This window comes from Haemaphysalis longicornis, unplaced genomic scaffold, assembly GCF_048455015.1.
Source record: "Haemaphysalis longicornis isolate Haplotype H1 unplaced genomic scaffold, Haemaphysalis longicornis Haplotype H1 scaffold_1, whole genome shotgun sequence".
Classification (NCBI taxonomy): domain Eukaryota; kingdom Metazoa; phylum Arthropoda; class Arachnida; order Ixodida; family Ixodidae; genus Haemaphysalis; species Haemaphysalis longicornis.
The window spans coordinates 408,601,494-408,627,325 of NW_027526203.1; the positions used below are offsets into that span (position 1 = coordinate 408,601,494).

The 25,832-nt window shown below is 47.4% G+C and overlaps 1 protein-coding gene and 1 long non-coding RNA gene across 4 annotated transcripts in view; one reads left to right on the plus strand and one right to left on the minus strand.

The window, feature by feature from the left end:
* The window catches only part of LOC144155477 (protein O-mannosyl-transferase Tmtc3-like), a 431,255-nt gene that overhangs the window by 105,463 nt on the left and 299,960 nt on the right, over positions 1–25,832 (minus strand). The gene's annotated exons all lie outside the window — the stretch shown is intronic.
* Positions 8,138–25,832, plus strand: part of LOC144155478 (uncharacterized) — a 91,991-nt gene continuing 74,296 nt past the window's right edge. Inside the window, exon 1 of the long non-coding RNA XR_013319580.1 lies at positions 8,138–8,404. This is a non-coding gene — a long non-coding RNA (uncharacterized LOC144155478). The remainder of the gene's footprint in view (positions 8,405–25,832) is intronic.

A 25,832-nucleotide genomic window follows, 5' to 3' on the forward strand; every position in this document is an offset into this window, starting at 1 on the left:
ATTTTTAATTTGGAGCGCAATAACAATGCTGTAAATCCTAGCAATAGTTTGAAACCCCGAAACAAAAGGCAATGCCTGTTTGTCAGGTTTCTTAACAATACGTAGCGATCTGCTGAGGGAATTTCGGCGGATAATTTTCTCCCAAACCCAGCCTATAAGGTCTACTTTGTATACAGTGTATTTAAGTTGTGATGACAAAATTGTGTCTGCTTCCTCTGCGGAGTGCATTGCTGTTCGCGCTCTTTCTCCGCATGATATCGATCCGCATTTTTTAAAACTTTGTCCGAGATGCAAGTTCATAAAGTCGTAGTGGCACTATGAATCGAAATGGCGTTTACGCATTACAGGGTATTAGCCAGGAAAGACAAGTGACCTATGACGCAACGAGAGAGAAAAGTAAGCGATACGATAGAAAATACTTTGAAGGGTGGAGTGTAAGATAGATTTGATGAAGTCTATGATGATATTCCCTAAGAAGCGCGTTCAGTTAGGGCGTGGGCAAAAGCGCAGAAAAAGACAAGAAATCTTCGCCTCCTAGCCAGCAATTCTTCCAGCTTTCAAAAGGCCACTCAAGGAGATAAGGCATTTTATGGCCACTACCCCTCGAAGGCCTGGTGCCTTCCTTTGGTCAATAAACTGTGTACAAATAACAACAATATACCTTACATTTTTCTGAATTTTATGCTAGCTCACACAACTCCATTGAAATAAAACTGCAAAATTGTCTTCAAATGCTGTTATAATTGATTCACAAATGCAATCTTCGGTAAAGGGGTTCCTCAGCTGCATATTTATTACTTGGCAAACTATACCGGCTTTGGACTACCCGAGTCCACGCGTACCGAGCGACTGCTAAGCCCGGGCGTACACAACACCTTGGACGCAGTCATCGAGGCCGAACGGGTGGCGCAACTAGAGAGGCTGACCATAACCAAAGCAGGCCGAATAATCCTGGACAAGCTGGGCTACAACTACCACGAACAGCAGGGCACCAAGACGCAGCTACGTGACGACACCAGGGACAAAATCCAGGTGGATCCTGTCCCGCGCAACATGCACCCGGAGTACAACGAGGGCAGGCGGCGAGCACGGTCCAAGGCGCTGGCGGAGCTACACGCCGGGGACGCTGGAGCCCGCTACGTCGATGCAGGAGAATACTACAACGAACGGGGCTACGTGGTGACGGTGGTCGACGCCGAGGGCAACCTCCGCGCGGCAGCCAGCATTGCGAGCGGCAGTCCCGAGGAAGCAGAGGAGGTGGCGATCGCGCTGGCCATCAAATATCCCGGCTCACAGGCAAGCTGTTTTTGACAGGCAAGCTGTCAAAAACTTCTCCAGAGGCAGGGTTTCTCCAGTTACGGAGAAACTACTGCGAAGGCAACCAAGCCTCATGGGGAAGAGAAGAATCAAGTGGTTTCCGGCACATGCCGGGGCGGTGTCGGAGAGTGCTGAGAACCACAATGAAACCGCACACACTCGTGCCCGCGAACTCACTAACCGCGCCGAGCAAAGTGTCGGAGAGCATTTTTGGCGCAGCAAGTGAGATAGCATGACTACATACAAAGAAATTACTCAGGCCTATCGACTTGCCAGACGCACGCTCCCGCCGCCCTGCAAAGGATTGAGTAGGGAGCAGGCAGTCGTCTATAGGCAACTCCAAACGAAGACTGTCCCCAGCCCCTACCTAAAGCTCGAGATGTACCCGGAGACATACCTGGATGTCACCTGTCGGGTGTGCCACAAAGTCCCAGCAACACTTGAGCACATCGTCTGGCATTGTCTCGCATACCCGGATGAATCAAACACAAGAAGGATGCCGCCTGCCTTCGAGGAGGCGGTGCGGACTGAAGATCAAAGTCTACAACTCCAGGCTGTCCAGCGAGGCATCGTGGCGCTGGCCAGGCAAGGGGACCCCGGCGACCCGGTGACGGGAAGCGGGGGAATCTAGCCAGGTGGCTACATCTGCGGTGGCGACTCCGGCCAAGTCATGAAGACCTAGCAATAGGACTTTATTCGCAGGCCACAATGAAGTTTCCCCGATCCAATCCAATGGAGCTCATTTAGGCACTTTTTCTGTGTTCCGCGCAGATAAAGTGCAGATGTAAAATGTTCCAGAATAAACTGAGCAAAGTGCGACGTCCCTCGGGTATGGATCCGCGGGGCGCAACCATCGGGTATACCTTTCAATCCCCGCCAAAGAACTGGCCATCGTCACCAAGCATCACGGGCGAAGGAGAATCCTAAGAGGAAGCAACGGAGTTCCTACAGCCACGAGACACGAACAAGAGCGATATCGGATACACTCTTGACTATCTGTTCATGTCTAACGGCCACAGAGCAATAAGGAACCCCACGCGCCGACCATGCCGCCGCATCATCGGCCCAGTCATGGACTGGGAACAGGCTGACGAGGGCAAGGCGCTGGACTTTTCGAGCCCCAGGATGAAGCGCTCGTAAGGTGTCCGAAGCCACAACCGCGCACGTAATGAGCCGGAAGCAAGATAACTTCCGCGAGCCGGTGATGACTCCTTGTAAAGTCCGCGAGCGACACACTCCTAATGTTCCTCACGGCGCGACACCGCTGGCCCGCCATTGTCGCACCCACGAAGCGGAACAGGGTAGCATAGGAAAGGTGTTCAAACGGTGTCTGCAAAGTTTCCCCTCTTGATCGCAATCTAAATGCGAACCGATCTCATGCGGTACTCCGTAGAACCCTCGCCACGGGGAATGTACAACCTGTCCTCTTCTTTAAATGTCCAGTTTTTCAGACAGGGAGCTCCCGGTGAGCACCGAGAGATGAAGGTCTCTGCAGACGTGGCAATGCTGTACGCCAGCATAGTGCACATCGCATCCAGACGCTACAGGGAAGGTGAAGAGTTATGTGCCGCCATTGCTAGAAATTCACTGGTACTGAGTAAAACGCCATTGAAGAAGCCTTCTTTCCCGCCAATAATATCTCTGTGTACAAGTGAATAAGTGCGCCCCCCCCCCCCCAAAAAAAAAAAATTAATGATAGTATCCACATCCTACGATTATGTTTAGATTCGGAGCACTCTTCGGCTTTCGACAATTAGCGCGTGTGCGTGCGCGTGTGCGCGCGCGCATGTGTTAGCTCGCAACGCTAACGGCGACTGTTATGCCGTATTCGAGCGCATTGTGATGGGAGGGCCCCGGAAAGCCAGATAAACCGCCCTTGCAACGCGGAATTTCACCTACAGAGTGTTCCGCATTAAAAATATTTAAAAATAGGCCAGCTTCACCGGGCTAACAAAAAATGGGGAAGCACAGAATGTATTGATCATTATTAACGACTGGAGACTGTGTTAAGCAGAGTCGCACAGTGAGACACGGTATTTCAGTGGGCCACTTCACCGGGAGGCCAGCTTCGCGGCTCCGCAGCAGCGCGGCGGAGCTTCATTTTTATTCTTGTTGGTTCACGACGACCCTGCGACCCTGTCAGCGGCGCTGCTCTTTCGTGTGGGGCATTACAGCACCCCCCCCCCCTTTTGCGTCGAATTATCTCGGCTCTTTAAAACGCACTTTTCTAACCTAGCTGCGGTGGTTTTAATTTTTTTTCGTGACAATTTGTACACTGTCTATTTTCAATAAAAAGAACAGAGGCAGCATTGATTATCTACTCAATGTTCTCAAAGATTTTCTTGCGCTAAATAATGTTAACGTGTATGAACTTGTCGCCAGTGCGAGTAGTTAAGAAACGTGCTCCACTAAATTTATTTGTGACAGGAGGCTGGAACGCCATATAGTAAGGCCTTTCAAATTGGCACTTGTAGCTAGAGAATCCGTTTCATTAAAATTCGAAGCAGTGTTCGAAGCAGTTCGAAGCAGTGTTTGGGGGTCTAATTGAAAAAATTCTGGTTCATTCCTCCGTCATCGTAATCGGTAAAACACGAAAGTGAAATGTGCAGCGAAATCTGCAGCTGAGCATGATTTGCGGGTCGGCGGCGATCTTGTAGGTGTGCTTGGCGAGCGACGTCCTGCTGGCGGGTCGCTTCGGCCAAGGTTTACTGGCGTCATTTCCGTGGTGGATATGACATAAGTGAAATCTTGGTGTAACCCGGCACAAAACACTTTCGTGTTAAAATGTAAAACCCGATGACAAACAACCCTAAGCATAACGTACTCTCTAGTTCTAAAGGTTGCTTCTCCGCAAGAAGACCTTGTGTGCAGGGGTGCACCCTTTACAGGCCGCTTGCTTCTTTTACTGGCGTCACTTCCGTGACGGATATGACGTCACTCAAATGTTTGTGTATCCCGGAATAAAACACTTTCTTGTTAAAAAAATGTGCATGCTTCATCTAAATTACAACATAAAGTATACACACGGACGACAGAGGGAACAGCCACAACGCTTTAACAAATAGTTAAAAACAATACGAGAACTTGGGGACATGGCATGGCTTAAGTACTTTGACGTCAATTGTCCTGCGACTATAGGGTGATTGTATAGTTTCAATGGCTAAAAGAGACGAGTTTCCACTCTATCTTGAGGCTGCCCGATGTCAGAAAAACGCGGCGGAAACCAGCCGTTCTGTCATTTATGTTTGGAGGCTCGCTTCCGGCATGTGAAATTAGTCTGCGGACAGTACGTGACCGCAGTGTAGAAGGAATTAAAAAAATAAACGAAGAAAACGTAGCAATGAGCAGCGGTAACAGTTTATGCTTCGTGGCTACACAGGGCGGTGAGAATTCTACCGGTTCATATCACCTATGTACGGTATATTCGATAAGTGTTCAGGTTTAAAGGGTTTTACGTACCGAAGTTACGCCTCTGCTACAAGCCTCACAGTAGAGGCAGCGTGTGGATCTATTTAGACCACTTGGGCGTCTATAACGTTCGCCATAATTTCAACACGTTGGCATTGTCGTTTTTAGCCAGCCCCTGCGGCTGGGGTCTGACACGCGGCCTTGGGCCAGCAGCACGATGTCGTAGCCCGAAACCCATCGCGAGGGTTCGAAACACATCGTCATACAGCAGGGAATAAGTTTGTACGCAGGGACGACTTTTTTCTCCCCTCACTTGGACACCTCCAACCTGAGAAATTCGTATCAGCAGAACCATTATTGCAGTACCACACGCGCATGGCTCAGTAGAAATATAATTTTACTTAAACCAGCTCCTGAAAGTTGCCAGAATGCGGTTGTGCTGCGGACAATGCTCTGGTGTCCTGAATATCCCTCTCTCTTTCTCTTTATAACACGCTTCTGCAACGACTCTGACGCCAGAGTTTGGTATAATTGAGAACCTGCGGGGTAACTTTATTTGGCTCAAAAATCGCTATTTGCCATGTCACCACTTGCCATTTGCACAATTCTGCCTTATTTGTCTTGTGACCGTTATTTTTTAAACAAATGGTCCAGCTGTTTTCGTGCTCTGCTGGAGACATTCGCGACAGTGGCAAACAGAGCTCAGCCGCATATTTTCCAGGCTCGTACCGGAAATTCGCGACTCTACTTCGATTTTTCTACACCCACCGCGGTGGCTCAGTGGCTAAGGAGTTGTGCGGGTTGGCCCGAAATCGCGGGTTCGATCCCAGTCGCGGTGGCCGCTTTTCAGATGGAGCCGAAAAGCGGAAACGCCCGTGTGTCGAGTTTTCTGCGCACGTTAAAGAGGTGGTGGAGATTAATCCTGAGCCCTCCACTACGGCGCGTCTCATAGCCCGGGTGCAGCTTGGGCGCGTTAAACCGCACAATCCGAATCCAGTTTTACGCATGCAACAGGTACTGCGCGTTTTTAAGGTGCTGTTCCGCAACCTCGGGGTGCGCAGCCAGTTCTGATGGGGCGATGTTTACGCGGAAGCTATTATGCATCAGTTACCTCACGTGCGTGGCTAATTATGTGTCAAAAGAAGGGTCAGCCTGTCCTATTTCGAGTGATATGAAACAATGTTTACGCGGAAGCTATGATGCATGAGTTACATCACGTGCGTGGCTAATTATGTGTCATATTTGTGTCATGTGTCATATTATGTGTCATATTATGTGTCAGACTGTCATATTCCGAGTGATATGAAACAACATTTTTATCATCAAATACAACGGAAAAATTTAATGTTAATCATAAATTTAGCGCTATATTGCTTCCCTTGTGCACGCATTTGTGAAGTTTTATAAAAGGCTATACGACGGAAGAAATCAGGTGTTTGCAGTACGTTTACAAGACACGGTGTTTGGCTCCGTGACAGAAGTAAATTGGTTTCAGGCAAGTATATTTGTTCAGCTTACTGCTAAAGAAACGCTAAAAAAGCCAAAAAATGAATTAACAGATAACAGTGACACGCCTCAATGCAGATGAGTAACAGTTCCATAAAATGGCTGCCACGACACCGGCGGGCACACGAAATTGACCCGGTACAACTAACACGAAGACTTTGGGCTGTTGAAAGACCCGCTCGACAGGCTGCTCGCTTGGAACGTGTTCGCGCAACGATGCATCGCCGCTTCCCAAACATAACGAAAGAAAAACTGGATGCCTTTCTAATATCATTGGTTATGCAGTTGGTTTTGCGTAGGAACTGCCCTTTAGACTTGTGGTGCTCGTAGTGGTTGCCCGAATGGCATCTTCGTAGTAGTTACCGAAAGAGTTCCCTGCTTGTTTGTTGATGTCTAGAGCTTACTGGGATGAGCGGTATACCGTATACCACAGCAGTTCCGTATGATAGGTGCGCCTATCGGCTTTCGCCATTGCATGCCCATAAGTGTTCACCTGAGATGCAGTAATTTTTTATGTTTAACCTAAAATGCTTTTCCATTCTTTAGCCCCATTCAACATTTCTTTTCGCCCCCTTTGTATTAATTATCCTTATTTGTTGAAAGGTTGGTGCAAGTTGCCCCACGAACGCTATCAGCCCTGACAGTTAGTGGGCCCGTAAAGACGACTGTTCCCACCGCGCGTAACAGTTATTTTATTGTCACGACATTGCAGTACCCCAAAGTTGGGCATGCTCACACCACCACGGTGTGTACCAGTACCGGCGCTCCCGCGGGAAAATTCCCGACAATGTGAAACCCGAAAATGTGTTCCCAAGAAGGGCACAGATACAGAGAGATGTAAACGCACGCCTGCAGAATCTGCCCTCCACCATTCATGTGGACAGCTCAAACAATCGCAACGGCAAAAAGATTCAACGAGCGTAAAAGAAGTGGCTTGTCCTATGACAACGTAGTAAAAAGAAAGAACCAAAAAGAAGAAAGCTGAGAAGCGACGGAACGCGGCAAGAGCGGCGGACACGGCGCGCCTGGGAGTGCGTCAGCCGCAACTCTGCAGACAGGGGAGTCGCGGTCCCCGGACGAGATTCGAAATAAAAAACGAGCACTCGAAGGGGAGAGGGCAAGGCAAACGTGTGACACAACGGCGCGTCGGCACCCGGGGCCCCAGACGGGAGCGCGGTGGGAGGCGTCCCCGCACGTCGTCACCACGGCCCGAATCAAACCCAAACCACAGACACGCGCTCCACGGAAACAGCAAGCGCAAACAGGGAGAGAAAATGCCACCGAAGGGCCCGGCCGGACGAAGCCCATCGAAGCCAGAGAGGCGCGAAGCCAAACCCACGAAACGAGGGACGTGCCCGGTCCAAAAGAAAACAAGCCCGCGAGAGAAAGTGATCGAAGAACGAAAGAACAGAGAAAAGGCACCAGAACTACACGCGGCGAGCTACAGGGACGAGGGAGGGTCAGAAAACGGGGGGAGGGGGTCGTCCAGAGGAGAGAGAAGAGGATGTCTCCATGGCGCGTGTCGTCCCGGTGGGTCGCACGTGACTGCACCGAGGTCGACACCGCGAATCAGACATGAATGTCGTCTTTCTTAGTGCTGTCGCTCTCTTTTACACTCTGCTATAATTATTTTGTTTGTGCTGAATGTATATTTTCGTTTATTGCGCTTAATTTTTGCTCGAGCCTGTCTTCTACACTCATCAAGGCATGCGAGTGCAAGGGACAAAGAAATATGGCCCAATTTTATCTACTGCTGAAGCAAAATGTCGTATTAATGACCGCATATAAGCATGAGAAGGCTACACGAGTTGCGGCCAACCTGTGGGGCCGTATCACCAGGGCTCTCTTGCAGTAAAGCACTCGACGCACAGAACGTGTAGGCCCAGCGAAGCGAACATCCCACAGATTATATACGTGAGTGTACGTTAAGCGGCTTAGCTTATACGAGACAGGGCCGGCGCGAACGGGGGTGATTTATACAGGGGCGTCCATGATTTATTCAGCGAAAAGCCGATACGGAGGCCAGTAACGCCGCAAGAAAGCAGTCTGCTTGTTCCGCCTGCTCGTTCGCCGTCCGCAGAGCGATGCGTCCGGCAGAAGGCAGGGACCGCGAAACAGCATCGCTGCGCGTCGGGGGGCAGCGTGGCCACAGCGCGGACGTGTCTGATCCCTGGTAAGACGACACAGCGGTTCGCTGAACTTGCGGACAACGCGAAGATGGGAAGCCACTGCCACGCCACGCGGGATTAGACATCGCGGTCTACTCCACACTAGCGTTTATTCGCTCTTCTTGTCCTCTCTTTTCCTTTTCATTCCTTGTGTCTGCGTGCGTCGCATACCGCACTGTAGTTGCACTATTCCTGTTTCAAAAATGTCCAATGTTCGCGTTCATTCTTCTCCCGTTCAGGTTGCTAATACCCCTGCGGGTCTGCTTCGCCACAGTGCACCTGAAAGTCAAATCTTTGTAATCAAAGTGCCAAAGTAGGCAAATGAAGAGGCTCAGCAAGCGGTATAAGTTTGGAAATCACGTCTGCGGCACGATATTACGAAATTCGGCGTTGATGTTTTGCTTTGTGTTATTGGGCTAAATCATATGTCCGGCTTCGTGTTTAAAGTTGCGGTTTTGCCACAAAGTTTTATACATAGGCCAGGCTTTCAACTTCTACCGCAGCTGAACGCTTCTGCTTCATTTACCGACAATTGATCTCTTTAGTACCACCAAGTGAGTGGCAATAGGCCCGTGGCTGCGGGATGATTGCTTTTCGTCGACACCGACCGGCATGTAGAGTAGGTCCTACTACCATACGGCAAGCGCGCCGTCGTATCAATGAAACTGCGGCAGTCTTCACAAAAATTTGGCCATGCCGTGACTGAAGCGTTCTCAATAGCTAGAATCGCCAAAGCGGTAATAAATCTGGCAGACTTCATTCTCTCCAGAAAGTCTTGTGCCCTCATAAATCCAGTTATCAAAAGCTAACATGCTCTCGGAGCATGTGGTCGCCATTAGCTGCGAAGCGCAACGAAATGTCAGTCCATAAATACTCGAGGGGAAATTGCTTAAATGGTACGCAAAACTTCCTGCCATTTTTTGTGCAACCTGTGCCCTACTCTGCCGCTGTTGCTCTCGAGACGGCATCCAAGCGAAGCCATGCTCCGGGTAGCAGGTTACTGCATCTCCGTAAGTGCATTTGTTGATAGCAAAGCTGCTGGTGTGATCGCCGCTCCTGCTGTCTTAAAGTGCGACACAAAAGCTCTCCCTATGGCAGTGACAATGAGCGTGGTTGAAAATCTATAGCGTGGTTCAACTTTATCACTAATCTAACGGCCATTATCCATCGTCATCGATATCATGCGTCACACATTGCCCATTTCTTTGTCCCCCGCGTTTTGCAATGCTCACACTTACAAGCACGCAGTATGTTTTCTTTGTGCAGTTGGTTTCCCTCGTTTCGTGAGGAAATGTTCACATGTTAACTTACCCTTTTGTTAGTCGTTTCCTAAATGCAACCGCTTTTTGGTATGACATATTAATGCTATTTCGGAATAATCGCAAGCACAGGCTGCGACACGAGACTATAAGCTCGTGGTTTTGCCTCGCACGTCACCACCCCCGCTACCCTTGCAGCGTTCCGTTTCCATATAGACACAAGCTGTTGCACATCCTGTACGCACATAGTGCCATCTCCTGGTTCGCCTGGAACCGTCCTTCTATTCCTTGTACAACATGCTACCAGGACATTACTGCTCGGCCTCAGCAGACTAGGGGTAGAATCGTGGGTTTTGGCACGAACCACCTGTGTTCGAGACGCAGGAATGCTAGAATGTTTTCCAAGACCTGTGATCTTTTTAGTGTAAAATGTTTTCAGAGCTAAATTTTACGCATTCTTTCGTAAGTAAGGGTGGTTTGGCGGGTCGTGGCATATCAACTTCTTTAATTAACGTTTTGCATCGAACCGGAAGTAGCGGGCTTGTACCTATCTGGGAACAAAATATTGAGCCCCATCCCTACCCCCTTCCACCACCCCCACCGGTTCCAGTTGTTCCAGTGATAACATTGTTCCAAAAATAGCACTGTACGTAGAGCCGTAGCCACTTTGCTGCGAAATGCTGTGCAATGCTCCACAATTTTTCAAAAAGAACAGCATCGCTTTATCGGTCACTACTTTAAAAGGAAGTTTTAGATCCAGCGCAGCCTCACAGCGCAATTATTAGAATCACCTTGATGCGCAACAGGTAAAGCCGGAAACGGCTGAAGAGCAGCTGAAAATGGTTAAGAAGTTAAAATGGGGTGAATCGTAGGGGAGCACAGATTGAAATCTGGCCCTATACTCTTTTTATTATAATGATGAATGTCGAAATTTTGGTAGAAAAAGAAACTCGCCTGCTTAAATGACAAATGGCATACCTGCGAATTCCTAATGAAACCCTATTACACAAAGTCCCTCAGTTCGACAATTTAAAGGCGGTAATAATCACGGCTTAAGGCATGTGATGTATTGTGTCATATTGTAATTGCTATTTTCCTGAACCTATGCTGTCAGGACAGCCGCATGACCGGCAACATGATAGCTGTTTTGACTTCACAAGATGCGGCGTCGTAAACATAATCTTTCTTTTTTTTTTCAAGTTCTACAAGTTCGTAAATTTAGTATAACAAAAACTCACAGAATTGCTAAAAATTCTTGTTTTCAGTGTAAAAGATTTTATATTTTGTCGTTTATTTCCAGAAATTTTAGTTCAAACGGTTTTAGATTTCACAGGCACCAGAGCAGTTGACACGATGGAGCTTCCTTTTTTGGAACCAGTCGTTCCAATCAATCAATCAATCAATCAATCAATCAATCAATCAATCAATCAATCAATCAATCAATCAATCAATCAATCAATCAATCAATCAATCAATCAATCAATCAATCAATCAATCAATCTCAATCAATCAATCAATCAATCAATCAGTGTCTGATTCATTGAAATCAAATCGATTTATTATTCGATTAATGAATCAATTTCTTAATCAATCCCTTAAGGACTGGATGTTCTTACTTTGTACCACATTTTCAATTTGTGAAGCGGCGCTTGCCTGAGGTCAGCTTGCATGTGGTAGCTTTGAATAAAAAGCTTTGTCACAAACGACAGTAAAGGCGAGATAAAAAGAAATTCAGAGAAAGTATTCGCCCTAATCTCAGCGTAATTTTGCCGTACGGGACCGGTTTCCTGCGAATTCACGCATATATAAATTTTGACACCGTGGGATTGAAACTGGGGAGACCCTGAAGCACCGAAGGGACACTGCAGTCTCCATGCGGCCAGACGCAGGAAGGGCTTCGACGGGCAAGGAGGCAATCTCTGAACAAGATAAACCGACACAGCGAAGAGGTAAATGGCCTAGGAGAACGGCGATGAATGAGCTAAAAGGAAGACAAGAGAAAACAAAGCGAGCGGCTGCCAAGCGAAGTGGAAAGCCAAATTGCCGTGAGAAAAGGTCCGCAGCGATGAAAGGACGTACATACACACTGCGTGATGGCAGGATAGAGTCGAGAATGGGGGCGGATGGGCAGAGGATGGCAGCCTAGGCACTCGAAGCTCATTTAGCGACACCCTGGGTGTGCATACGGCCGCAGGGAAAGCAATCACGGGTCACAAGCGCGGACCCGTCGCGTCTGGGAAGCGCTGGGGAATCAGGGCGCGCTACACTGACGGCGCCGGGTGTCCACGCGCTCTGGTGCGGTGACGTGGGAAAGACCGGAACGGGAGCCCCCCGCTCCCCGGTGGCGTCAGCCGGCCGCGCTACCAGCCCAGCGCTTGAGCCGGGTGGCGCGCATTTTCTCCCCTTCCGACGTCTCTCTTTTCTCTGCTTTGCATTTTTTGTCGTTTAGATTAATCGGGTAGGAGGAGGCTGTAATACACACCCGCTGATGCCAGGCTTGCCTGGCGTGAAAAATGGCGACCTTTTCCTCTGAGTCACGGTTGTTAATTTGTCTCGGCTTTTATAGAAGAAACGAGGGGGGCCGCTCCTCCGGCAGTAACGTATGCTTGCTTTTTTTCAGGCGCCCTCTCCTTATTACAATGGCAGAACCACTGCTGACATCTTTAAAGACACAAACGCAAGGCGAAGATCCGTTCACTGCCGGAGCCTTTTTTGTTGGTTTGTTTTCAAGCACTATCACATTATTTTAGTCTGCAATAGAATAAAAAACACTGCGAAAGTCAGGCGGTGCTGCGAATAAGCTGCTTTTGCGGCGCCAATGAACAAGAAAGGCAGGTGAATGTAGGCAGCTAAGAGATATGCATAAGCATGTATGCATATCTATGCTTCCTCAAGTCTTCAGTGCCAGAGGTGGTCTTACAGCGCAGTCATGCCCGACCATAGCTGATATCCCCAGTTTGCTAGGCGGGTTAGACCTCGGAATCCGTTTCATGCTCATAAAAGTATAAGCCGCGGTGCAACCCTCCCAATTGTTTAGGCCTGTTCCGCAAGGGCAGGCTCAGTTTCCCATAATTTTTCCCTCTTTCACAACACGCACCACTTTCAGCTACCTTCATCGCAAGCATTACTGGTATTGTCATCGCAAGTAATTGGAGAAAGAACTCGTCAACTTGGTGTTACGCGCTGACAAAACAAGCTTTAGGAGAAAGGGTGAAAAGGAGAAAAGAGGAGCAACAACGTCTCACGTGTTGGAGCAACTCTGTGGGCATGTAAGTGGACGTTTCAAATATAGCAATGACTGGGAACGAGGAAATCACGCCGTTATCGTCGATAGGTTAGCCAAGCCCGTCAATATTTTGTTCCCAAACAATATTTTCTTCGAAAAACTGTCAAAAGACATTGCTCCGATAAAGTGGTCGAGCAGCAGAAACTGAAATAATGAAACAAACCAGCAAACCGGTAAGCAAAGGGAGCCGCAATTTCTAACATGGAGCAAGCAGCCTTTAGTGATTGTCGGCCAGTTTCGCATGTGGGTATGTGACACGCGTTTGTGCGGAGCAGTATTCTTATTTACACACCAGGTGATGTGGAGCAGTTTTGTCTGAAGCGTGGATGGCCATCCAAGTCCGTCTTGCAACCAAATTGACTATTGGGAAATCACTTGGCCGGTCCTCCACTGGCTACGAGCATTTTTTAAAGACAATAGCCTTTCTTGGGCTACTTAAACGCAGAAATTTGGGTCTGTCTGTCTGTCTGTCTGTCTGTCTGTCTGTCTGTCTGTCTGTCTGTCTGTCTGTCTGTCTGTCTGTCTGTCTGTCTGTCTGTCTGTCTGTCTGTCTGTCTGTCTGTCTGTCTGTCTGTCTGTCTGTCTGTCTGTCTGTCTGTCTGTCTGTCTGTCTGTCTGTGACTCGATTCCGGCCCCCGGCCAAAGTGAACCAAAAGCTGTGCAATAGTCTTATGTACTCACAGCCAAATCTAACCGTCTAAGACCAGTGTCAATGTTCATAGTTGTCAACATTGCTAAACAAGAACAAGACATGGCGCAAATACAGGGTGGTGCGACGATAATTGAAACACTTTAAAAAAAAATTTCCTGATCGAACCGACGCTTTGTTCGCGCTCAAAATTCACACGAAGGTCGCATTTTGTGGTCTATTTTGTTTGATACCGGGAACAACGACGACACTTACATGGTTATTCTGAAAATAAATAAAAAATGATTTTTGCCTAGGGGAACATGGCGGCTGATTTGGACGTGCGAGCCAGCGCAAGTTGATCTTGGAACGACGGCGCCACCTGGGGTATGTAGAGCGAAACGCACGGAGCCAAATGGTGCAGCAGACGATCAGAAAATGCACCTACGAAGGAGCCAAATGAGCTAGCAGATGATCAGAAAACCCGCTTTTACATTTTCTGATCGTCTGCTACACCATTTGGCTCCTTCCTACCATAGAGTTAATACGTGAATCCCAAACGTGCGTTTCGCTCTGAATACCCCAGGTGGCGCCGTCGTTCCAAGATCAACTTGCGCTGGTTCGCACGTCCAAATCAACCCCCATCTTCCCCTAGGCGAAAATCGTTTTTATTTATTTTCAGAACAACCAGGTAAGTACCGTCATTGTTCCTGGTGTCAAACAAAATAGACCCCAAAATGCGACCTTCGTGTGAAGTTTGAGCGCGAACAGAGCTGTGGTTCGTTCAGGAAAAAATTTCAAAGTGTTCCAATTATCGTCGCACCACCCTGTATAAGGCAGAAAATCAACACGTAAGTGATATTTGCCGTGTTCCTTTATTAAAAATTTTATGGATGCTTGGTTTTTGAGATAGCAAATGATATACTACATCAACTGCAGAAAACCGTCGCCTGCTGTTGCTAGCGCTACTATAGCTTCTAGCGGCATTTAGGAAATTAACGGCAACAGCAACGAAAGGTTCCACTAGATAGGTTCCACGTTCCGCTTGGAACGCTCGTGGAGTATGGCAACGTGGTTCTATAAACGTTGTAGTAGGGTGCCTCGATTCACGGGCGTCTCCGCCGTACGGAAGCGCTGGCATCGGAGCACCCGACTTGGAGCAGTGAAACGCGGTAAATTTAATTTGACTCGAGAAAACGTCCAGCACGTTTCCCTTGGGAGGAGCGCGACGGAAGAGGAACAGCACGAGAGGTGAGCGGGAAAGCTAAGGGAGGCATTTATGGCAAATGTCAACGAAAGACTATGGTCTTTTGTCGACATTTGCAACGTAAGGAGCAGATATGCGGCCAATTTTTTTCCGCCACATAAAGAACGAAATTTCGCCGCAGCATCCTTTCTGGTTCTAGATGAGGTTAATTAAATGAACCGTGATGGGTTTTTCCTCAACCAGGAGTTGATGGAAACAGCCTGTGTGTATAAAACCCCGAAAATTCATTTTGTGCCCTGGGTACGACACGCAGTACTAATTAGTGGGTTTTATTTTTCAAATCCGTGGTTGAAGTGCGTGAAAAAAAAAGGGGGAAGATTGGTCGGGTGCTGAAAGGTATGCTATGCCTGGAATTCTCACTTTTGATTCATCTAAATTTTTTGTGAAGTTTAACAGCTAGAAATGAACTCGACGTTAACATTAAACCTCACTGCGCCTTACCATGCACTGACAAACGCTAAAAAAGTTTAGCAACGCTGCAACATGGAAATAAAATTTACATCATCTGGTAGCTTTTAGGATCTAAACTACTAAACTAACGTTCGCGGCGCATACATCAAGGTCATTTATTCACTAAAGTTTTGTATAAGTGTCAGGAATGACGCATTAATCCGGTATGGTATTACCGCTATTAAATTTCCCTGCTTGAAGAGCTGCACAAACGCTTTATTTTCCCGTTTCGAGCGAAGAGATCGTCCTGGAAGCGAGCGAAGGGAAAAAAGAAAATGCGATTAACAGCAGCCATTCTTCGCCACGCATCCGTGTACATTCAAAAGTACCGAACACAACTCAAAAGCGCGGCCCAATCGATACTAGCCGCTCGGACGGTGTTCAACCATAGACGAAGATTAGAACACGCCGGTTATTGGCACTCGCATAATAATCTGAGCTCGCCGGAAAATATTGGCCCTTTCTGTGCAAACAGGACAGCTGCCCTTTGCAAGTCAAATTAAGCTTAAGCCCCATCTTCCGGCATGCTTAATTCCTTAATTCGTAAGCGAGATCGAACAGGTCGTGTTCAAGTTTCAATAAAGGAGATTAGGGTGCCGCCGGTCCCAGCACGATACGGCCAGGCGCAGAGGAATGCGTCGGGCACGACGGGAAATTTAATATCGCCACCTTATTTGCGAAGGATGCGGCCATAAACGGACTGAAACTCGGCAACGACCTCTCGTGCGGGTGACCATGCGTGTGACAGCGGATGTGCCATAGGGCGAAGAGAAGCGAGCCAGCCCCAATCACCAGAAAAACATGCATCAGAAACCTTTTTCGGTTTTTCAGATGAAAAAAAAAAGAAACAAAAAACATCAACAAGCGTTTCAGAGCAGGCTAAAGTTAAACGTTCCGGGGATTTTTGTTGGGCACTATTACTGATTTTAATGTTATGGGATGCCCATCAGCACAAATATCACAAAGCCCCGAACCGTTTAAGTTGAATGCCCTTATGGTCATAATAAAGACACGGAGACTGTGTTATGTCGCACACCCGTGTCACCTTGAGTCACTACCGGTGTTTTCCGGTTTTGGTGATGCTTGCCTTTTCTAACGACGCCCCCCCCCCCCCCCCCCCTCCCCGCCAAAAAAGAATAAACAAAAAACTGACAAATAATATCAGCCTTGGTTGTCTACGTGCTTGGACGCTGTCATCCTACGTGCTTTTCTTCACTTAAGAACGTCGCTGTGAAAAGATTGGTGGTTATGACTGACGTGATAGAATCACCAGTCGCGCGGTGTCCTGTTCACTTGGAAGCAGGCGGAGCAGAGAAGCCTCTTTGAGTACTAATCCTGCGTCAAGGCTAATCTAGCTTTCATTGGAGGCCCGTAGGCTCACCTGTACCGAGTGTCTATGCAGAGGGAAAACTAGAGCCCCTTCATACTAAATTTATCGCAGAAATTGTAATAAGTTATTGTGCCCCCTTCTGAGGGATTTTCCTCGAGTTCATTAACACGTCCCTACATTGACAAAACGGAATAGAGAGTGATTTTGTTGCAAGAGCCAATGTCTGTGCACTTAGGAAGTATAAGTAATATAATCGTGAAGAATTCTCGTTGATCGAGTGACTGGCCAATTGACTACGTTGTGGTGAAGTATTCTGGTGGAACCGTCTTATCGAATGGGAATTTTGGGGCGAATTATGGAATATACCGTGTGTCCTCTGTTTGTTGAATAGGAAGATTATTTTAGGGATACATTGGTCCATTTAAAATATCTTGAAAAGCAAGCAAGGTGCTTTTGACCTTATAAAATATTTTGAAAATATCTCTGCATCTAGAAAACGAGTGATCTAATTCAATAAGAAGGGAAGGTAAGGTATGCTTCATAATTCGCATGAGAATATCAAATCTATGACACTTCTGTCAGTTCGCTTCCCCACAACGCACTCGACTTACCAGTGACCGGGGGCGTCGAAACAAGGCTGCAGGGGGAGCGATGGCTCCTTCTCCTTTACAGATAGAATAACACGCCCCCCCTCCCTCTCCGTCAACCGTCAAAGGGCACCTCAAGACTTCCGCTCAGCCCCAGACGGCTCCGGGAAAGTTAAGTTTATTTGAAGAAGGCAAAATTCTTAAACATCAGACGTTATTCAGTCGAAATCCTGGTGGCGCTGGTCAGTAGTTTGACTATATTTTCCGCCTTTATGAATGTCTCCAATTCTGAAAAAACAGTGATTCCGACGTTACCCTTTTCCAGAAGATATATAGTTGAAAGGCCTTCATATGAAACAAGCTAATCTCCCGTCTCAAATATCCGATGCCTTCGGTATAAATCAAAGGATGGATGGTATATTGGCTTTTTCCTTTGCACCCGGCTCAAACTATCATGACACTACCCAGCTCCACAGGACAGTATAACCAATATCTCTTAATGCTAACAAGCTCAGATTTCTTAGGAAACCGTGGTTCCCTAAGCGGTTTGCACTAATGGCATAATTACTCACGCTTTAACAAGCTGTCATCAGAGATATCAGCAGTGCGGCTATATATTACGAAATATGAATGCGTCCTTATCATAACACTGCAATTTTCCTAATATGCACACACCATACAATCAGAAATATGTGGAAGAAAATTAAAACAAATGATCTGTTGTGCACACACGTGCTCTAATAATATAACACACATAGTTCAATCCACGTGTACATTTTAACGCATAGCATAACTTCTTTTTTTCAACTTATCTGTGTTTTAACTTCTCTTGCTTTGTCAATATCGTGTAAGCCTTCATTTGGTAGCACGAATGGGCAGGTCTTGTAGTATGTCCGCGGTTGGGAGGCATGTACAGGGTCGCCCACTCTTGGTGCGAACACGGCACAGCGTGGCCGTGCTCCGCGCAGCGCCAGCGCACAAGCTGCGGCCGCGCATCGAAGCCAAGCGATGCAGGCGCACAGGGGCTTGGAGGCGGGGCTTCGTGTTGTCGGCTAGAGCGCGAAGCGCGCCTTGCTTGCTCTGTTGTGAAGCACGCCTAAGGCCGGGTTCAGACTGCTGCCGCAACTGTCGTAATAGACAGATTTAGTTGGGCGCGCGCTCCGGACGAGCGTACGCCCCGGCGGGGCGGCTCGCGACTGCGCATGCGCAGTACGCTACGTAAACGCCCCGGCGATGCGGTGCTACGCACGCAACGGCTGGGAGCGTATGCTCCGGGGCGCTTGCGGGGCGCTGCGGACCTGCTGGGAGACCCCTTGCTTTCAAAATGGCTGCTGCGTCGGCGATGTCGGCGGCCGGTCGTGGCAGGAGGTTCCCCGACTGAAAACGCGGACCGTCGCGTGTTTTTCTCGTTAGGCGACAACGTTTCAGTTCCAACAGGCATGCAGGCCAGAAATGAGCGACCAAGGACAGCCTGGATGGCTCCCGAAGCGGGCGGCGGTGTTTGTGTGCGTGTCGCGGCGGTGGAATGCGCGCAGTGTTGGTGCAGATCGGCGGCCTCCATTTAGGGAATTCAAGAATTTTCGCCTGCGCCGTCGTCGCGCCCTCGGGTGCGAGCCGAGGACGTTGCGCTACCGTGTGAAACGTGAAGGATTTGTAGTTGGACTCCACGAATAAGAGGAAGTGAGTAATAGGAACGCATCGTGTATCTTATTGAGTTGCTACACCCGGGTGAAGTGTATCACTAAACCGCCGTGCCAGCCTACCCGCTGTTTCATTTTGCGTCGCATGCCATGCTCAGTTGTATTTGTCGCATGGTCCTGCCGTATTTCATCGCTGAATAAAGTGAGTATCCCGAGCACTGCGTGTTGCTTCAAAACTTCGGCATCGCGCGGTTGAGCAAAACAATGCGACGGGTGTATCATATTTTTCCCTAATACTGAATCAAGGTAAGAGGGTATATTTTGTCGTACTTGCAAGATTTTTACAATCGAAACCAGCGTTAACGCATTGAAAAAAAAAAAAAAAAAGAAACGCCGTCCAGTACAGTTTGCCTTGGTTAGCCACGTAAAAAAGTTAAATTTGGGTACTTCGCGTTGGGTTCAACAGGTGGCGCCGCAAGGTTAAATTTGGGTACTTCGCGTTGGGTTCAACAGGTGGCGCCACAAGCGTTAGCGCACGCCAGGCGGGTAAAGCTGGCTCAAAAATGTGTCTAAACACGAATGCCGCCATGATGCCACGCTGTAGTTGCCAGATCAGTAGTTGAAGATATGGCTAACAATTTTTCTTGAAAATGAGGCACAAATTTAGGGCCCTAAGCTAAAATTAGGCAACTTTTATGGCAATAACTGAGTTTCTTTACGAGTTTGTATGCTCTTTATTAGTTTTCTTGAAGTATTCATGCTTGACGAACAAAAATAAATGAAATTATAAGCAAAAAGAAGACGTCGGGCTGAGGCGCCAAATTTAGTTTCGGTATATTGTGAGGAGCGTCAGTCATGTGGGGCTAATTTACAAAGGTTCACTCTAACACGCCTTAGTGTCTGCTGTGTCACTTCGTTGCTTGCGAAGACTGCCGACGATACGGAATAAAGCCGCCGCCGCCTATCTTCAAGGACACCTTCTCTACATGTCCGTAGTGGCTGCTGCCGATTTGAACTCGCCGTCAGCCGGTCATATCATGTTACGCGAAACATGTATGGGCAGATCGGCTCCTTTTAATCGTATATGATTCGTAAATTAAAACAAAGAAATGTACGAACCATTTTACCATGCCTACCGTATAACTAGGCTCTTGTTTACGGGTGCTGTTATACTTTCACTGAACGGTGTTTTACTTGAGTCAGAGATAAAACAACCGCCAACTAATAATAATAATGGTAACTTTATTTGCACGATAAGGTGGTTTTCTAGAGGAGGACAAGGCGAAGCCGAAAGGTAATCCCGAATGTAGGTGCAGAAATCTCCTGTATGGGTGTGTGCGATTGGTGCATGCTCCTTCGATCGCTGAAACACGCAATCTGAAATTTTCGAGAATATATTTGACGCTTTGCATGACACATTTCTTAAATTCGGCGGATCAGCGACGTTGTTTAATTACGCATACTTGCACCTCTGCTCTCATATGGCCCATGTATATACCTGCACAGAGGAGGTGGGGGAGGAGTAAACTTCGTTCATGTGAGATGGGCACCCGTGTGGTGGGGCGTTAAGAAAAATTCTTCTGTCCTTCCCTGGGTGCATTCGCCAATGAACGGAAACGGCCACTTCTGTCCACGCCAAATTATCAGGACCACCCCGCCTGCAGGCAGTTTTACCTGAAATGCCTGCGGGTTCGGCCGGAAATCTGTCTGTCAACAGAAACCGCCTAGGAAGCATGTTGAGGTAACACACATATGTGCTTTCTTGGGTCGCGATGGGACCGTCATGTATTTTGTGCAAGGCGAAGTCGACGAAGGATATACATCTCCCTGGAAAAGTATATTAATTTGAGTGCACCTATAAATTGTTATTGCCGCTCATTAGTTCAATCATAGTGGTTAATTTTGAAACAGCTGCCAAACATAACTATAGCAGGTGAATCAGACTGCCTAGCATGAGACTATCAATCGCTAATATAGAGTATTCAGACACTTAATGTGCATTGCATATGGCAGTCATTAAGAAAGCCGACATTAAATTGAATTCTCAATTTTATTATTTGCGACAGTTACATCTGCACGTATTGGTTCAGTCAGGGCCATCTGGAGACGTTCTTCAGCTGTATACACTAGATAAAAGGAAGGAATGCGATATGCGAATGCGATACGCGATAGAACGAAGGAATTCGATATGTGTAGCACAGCTTTCTCATTTATGCCAACATCAAACCGGTGGCCACAAAGGTGCCACACCAGACCTTGTAGAATTTCCACGCTTCAGCGTGCTCACAGCAACCAGGATGATCACGAAGTTGCATCACCGAAGCTGGGTTCCAGTAATGCTGTAGCTGATTATGAAAGTTCTGGCTAATGCTCATTCAGATTGTGGTCATCAGCATTCTTGTTTTCATCAAAAATTAAGGGCCATCGCAATGCCATCAGTCCGTGTATCATAAGCAAAAACAAACACAGAAAAAGCAAGAGGGTCATATGTACAAGCAATTCTTATCCAACAAATTTTATTTCCCCACCAGTAATACCACCAGACCTGTAGGGAAGTTTGTGATGGTAAGAGCAAGGCTAAGATGACCTAATGTGCGACTTCAAAGAAAGGAAGAAACTGTAGAAGAAAGCTAGGGAGGTTAACCAAGGAAAGAAGAAGAACTGTCCAGCTGGCTGTGCTACATGTGGAAATGGGAACAGGAAACTTGAAAGAAAAGGAAAGGACTAGCATAAAATAAAGGATAAAAAATTCGGGAGAAAAAAAAACATGGCGTGGAAATGGCCAGTACAAAGACAGCACCATGGGCGAAAAAAAGATAGGCATAAAGCAAGCAGGCAAAATGACAAACGAAGGATGCTGCATACTGGTAACACCACTACAGCACCTGTGACTGTTCTTCTCTCTTAATCACTGCAATCTGCTTCTTCAAGGCAAGAACTGATTTGGCTACTTTAGCTCCATCTTGTCTAAAACCACTGAAATATGTCTGATTTTCTGTGTACATAATGTAAATAGGGTACATAATTTCTAATTTTTAAAAATTTCTCCTGAAGTGTCTGCTCCTTCGTGGAAGCTTTCGTGACTAACTGCCTCGTAGAATTGCATTTGCTTTGTTCATTTTTTGCTCTTTTATGCTGCCTCTGCTTGTATTTGTTTATTTCGTTCTTTTCCTCTCCTCCAGTGCTTAGGTTTTTTTATCATGAAATTGTTTTTTCTTCAAAAAGGTTTTTTGGCTTTTAACCCTGTCTGTTTTTTGGCTTTAAACCAGCCATAACTTTGCTGGAAATAGTTAGTTCCTCACACAATTTTCCTCTTTCTTTATTCTGGGAGAGGGGGCATGAAATTTTAAAAGGTAAAGAGCCCTGCAGCGACTAATGAACACTTGCACTACTTTCTTTGTAGTTGGAAGTACTGAAAGCTATAGTTCCACAAACCCAGAATGGAAATGCGCGTTCTACATGATATCTTCTAGTCTCTGGTTTGCTTTTGTCGAGATTTTGTTTAAGCTGCTATTAAATAGAATTATTGCGACCTAATGTAACCTGACAACAATAATCATGTACCTTGTGTGACGTCCCCAAGCATACAATCAATGACAAATCTTCTAAGCGTACCTAGAAAAACGGAAAATCTCTTAAGAGAGTTTCTTGATGCTCATAACTTATCAATATTGGGCTTGGGTATTTCACGGTTATTGAATCTAAGCTAATGCAAGGGCCACTACCTAAAAGCATTTCAACTGGAGAAAAAAGTTGACACACGTGCTGCAGGGGCCTCGTAGACAGGCACAGGAACAGGCACAGAAAGCATGTTTGTTTAGCATAAAGTGCAGTCACAAATACGAATTCCATTTACATACATTTCTTGGAAGCGTTGTCCAGTTTGAACTTCCATTCGCTAGAACAGCAAGTAGTTGTAAAGAGCACCTCAATAGATTGCGAAAACAATCAGCTGACGCATACAGGGGGGGGGGGGAGGGGAGGCGTGTGAAACATGTTAAAATAGCGCTGTACAGACGGGACAACAAAGAAGAGACTACACAGGACTAGCGCTGCATATCAACTGAACTCTATTAGCACACACAAAATGATATATACAGAAACAGCGCATGCGCGAATACAGGGGAAGCCACCAGGAAAAAAAATCAGGGGAAAAAAGCAATCATGGGGAAGTGATTTCTTTTTAAAGGAAGCAGGAAAATAGACTGGGGATATTATTAAGCTCTCATGGGAGCTCACCTGCATTTAACACAGTCCGGAAGCGGGAATAGTTGGGGAAATAGGATAGGAGAAAGAAAAGTAAAGATTAGAAAGGTGAGGAAAGAGTAGAGAAGAGTAGTTCCACTGTGGTCGATTCCGTCGCACACAACACACCACAAACACTGTTGGCTGGCGTAATGCTGCGTCTGGGAGACGAGAAACCTCGAAGGGAACAGTGAAGCGCGGAGGCGAGCATGGTGCGACGAAGAGCGAAGTCTGCGGCGGTCCCGACCGCTTTGGAGACGGGTACTAGGGGGGGGGGGGGGGGGGGGCGGCGGGAGTTGGCACTTGACCGCCCACACCAGCAGAGCGAAAGCCGGGCGACGTCCAAGGGCCCGCGCTTGCAACGGGCCGCCGAAATGAAGCACCTCCGAAGCACCGAAGCACGAAAAAACACGTCCGCTCAACTCCGAAGCGACGACCGAACTCCCCTGACGCACCGGCAAAAGCTACCTCTCCGAGCGTACGAAGTACCCGCTAATCTACGCGCTACCCTTCTCAGCTGCGGAGAATGCAAAACTGCATCTAACGCGGCAGCATGGCACAAAAGTTCGCTACCTACCACAGGAAAAACTTCACACAACGTTTGTGCACAGCAAAGTTTTCACGGCGCACTCACAGCAACGGTGGCTGCCATGATGGAATGCGTTGGTTACTAGGTGAATACCGACTACTGCCGCCAACTCTAGTAGGCAAAAAGGCAGCGGGCAACGCTGTGAGGGTGGCATCATGTCAGCGCCCGGGTGTAGCACGGTTTCAATGCACGGGCTGGCCGGGCAGCTTTTGCTCTAGAGTCAGTAGTATTAACTCTATGGCGCACGCTACGAAAAACGCTGTACTAAAACTATCCATGGGCGCGTCGCGACGAGCGTACGCTCCGCTTTACGCCCAGCAATACGCTAACGCCCGGAACGCCCAACTAAATCTGTCTAATAACTTTAAAGAATAACGTCATTTCACGTCTCACCCAACCGAACTGCTTGACATGCCGTTTTCTTACGTCCATATATCACGATATGGCTTTTGCGTCGGTAGTCCGAACATAGCCTAAATCTCGGCATGCCTGTAGCGTCTTAGCGCGCCGCGAATGCGCTGAGGGAAAGCGCACTTCATTCGCTGCGCGCGTTGTGTGATCTCTGCGTACGACAACAGAGCGCTTCTACTTTTTGAGTGCCACGTTCCCAGCTAAATGCATGTATTGTTGCAAACATTTCAGGACTGGTTTGGTTCGCACTATGGGGTTTAACGCTGCAAAACGACTCTGGCTATGAAGACACTGTAGAGGGGGGCTCCTGGTAACATCCCGAGGCTTTATTACGGGCACCGATATCGCGCAGCAAGCGCGCGTTGTTGCATTTCACATCTATGAAAACGCGGTACCTACTACCGGGATCGAGCATGGGTCTTCCGGCTGAGTGTCGCCAAGCACCCTTACCACTGAACCACCGCGGCGCGGCGTACGGTCGGGTTAGAAAAACGGATACGTAGCAGGTAGCAACAAAGGGCAGGGTCGCTGTGTCCCAATAACGAGCCAGGTGGGCATAACAACGAACGATACATGCATTATAATGCAGCAGACTAGAGTGGGACGAGTCCAGGACTGTTCCAGAGAGTACGACGATCGTGCTGGGTGCGTGAGACCCGTTTGCTGGGTGACTGTTTCAACCGTCTCGACGATGCACGGTATTCACAGTCAAACACGCATATAACGAAGTTGACAAAACTTCCCATTTTTTTGTTACATCCAGGTTTTTATTTTTATTTATTTATTTATTTATTTATTTATTTATTTATTTATTTATTTTACCCTCAGGGCATACAAGCATTGTAGAGGGGAAGGGCTCCATAAAAGCAAAAAAAGCCAAAAGCACGCGACAAGTGTTTAAGGATTCTACACAGAAAAATATTCAATAATGTTAAAAAAAACCCTGGTAAAGCAAATGCAATAAACGCAGCCATAAACGAAACCCCACTCGGAGAAAAAGAAAAGCAAATGGTAAGCGCACATCATTCGCCGTAAAAGCACCCAGTAACAGCGGATTGACACAAGCATACAATACACTAAAAAAAAGAAGAAGAAACAATAAACAACGAGGTAACTCGAAAGTTACAGCTAGCGGGAATGAAGCAGAAATGAAACCAATATGCTAGGCATCAGTGATGCTGAACTCACCCTCGTTCAAGGATATATTACTGAAAAACTGCGTGATTTGCGCTTGCTGCTTCTACACGGCCCCGGAATTCACAAACGTAACGAAGCATCACTTTTACTTTTTGATACTTTTCGGTGCCTTAACGCGTTTCAAGAACCAAACTTATTCTGACAGGGTGCGTTTTCGCGAACTTAATGCTCATTTCTGCAGTCAAAACTTTTGAAGGGATGCTAGCTGGGACACTGTACCGGGCGGTGACGTTCTTCTTTCTCGCCGGCGAAGATGGCATTTAAAATTGCGAGCTTGTCTTGAAAAGACAAATCTTTTCGTATTCAGGCAGCAGAAATCATCCACGAACCCATACCACAGATATAAGTGGACACACGCGAATATACGCCGACAGCTAGGCCTAGCACCTAACCGACACCGCACTCATACGTGGAAACGTACGAGAGATTGCAGTGCGGGCGAAATTCGTTAAATTAGTGCATTTCGCCAGCCGATTTTTCAGAAAAAGGGCAAGAAACCTTGACTCATCAGCCTAGCGAATTCGTTACATCCAGGTTAACCGTC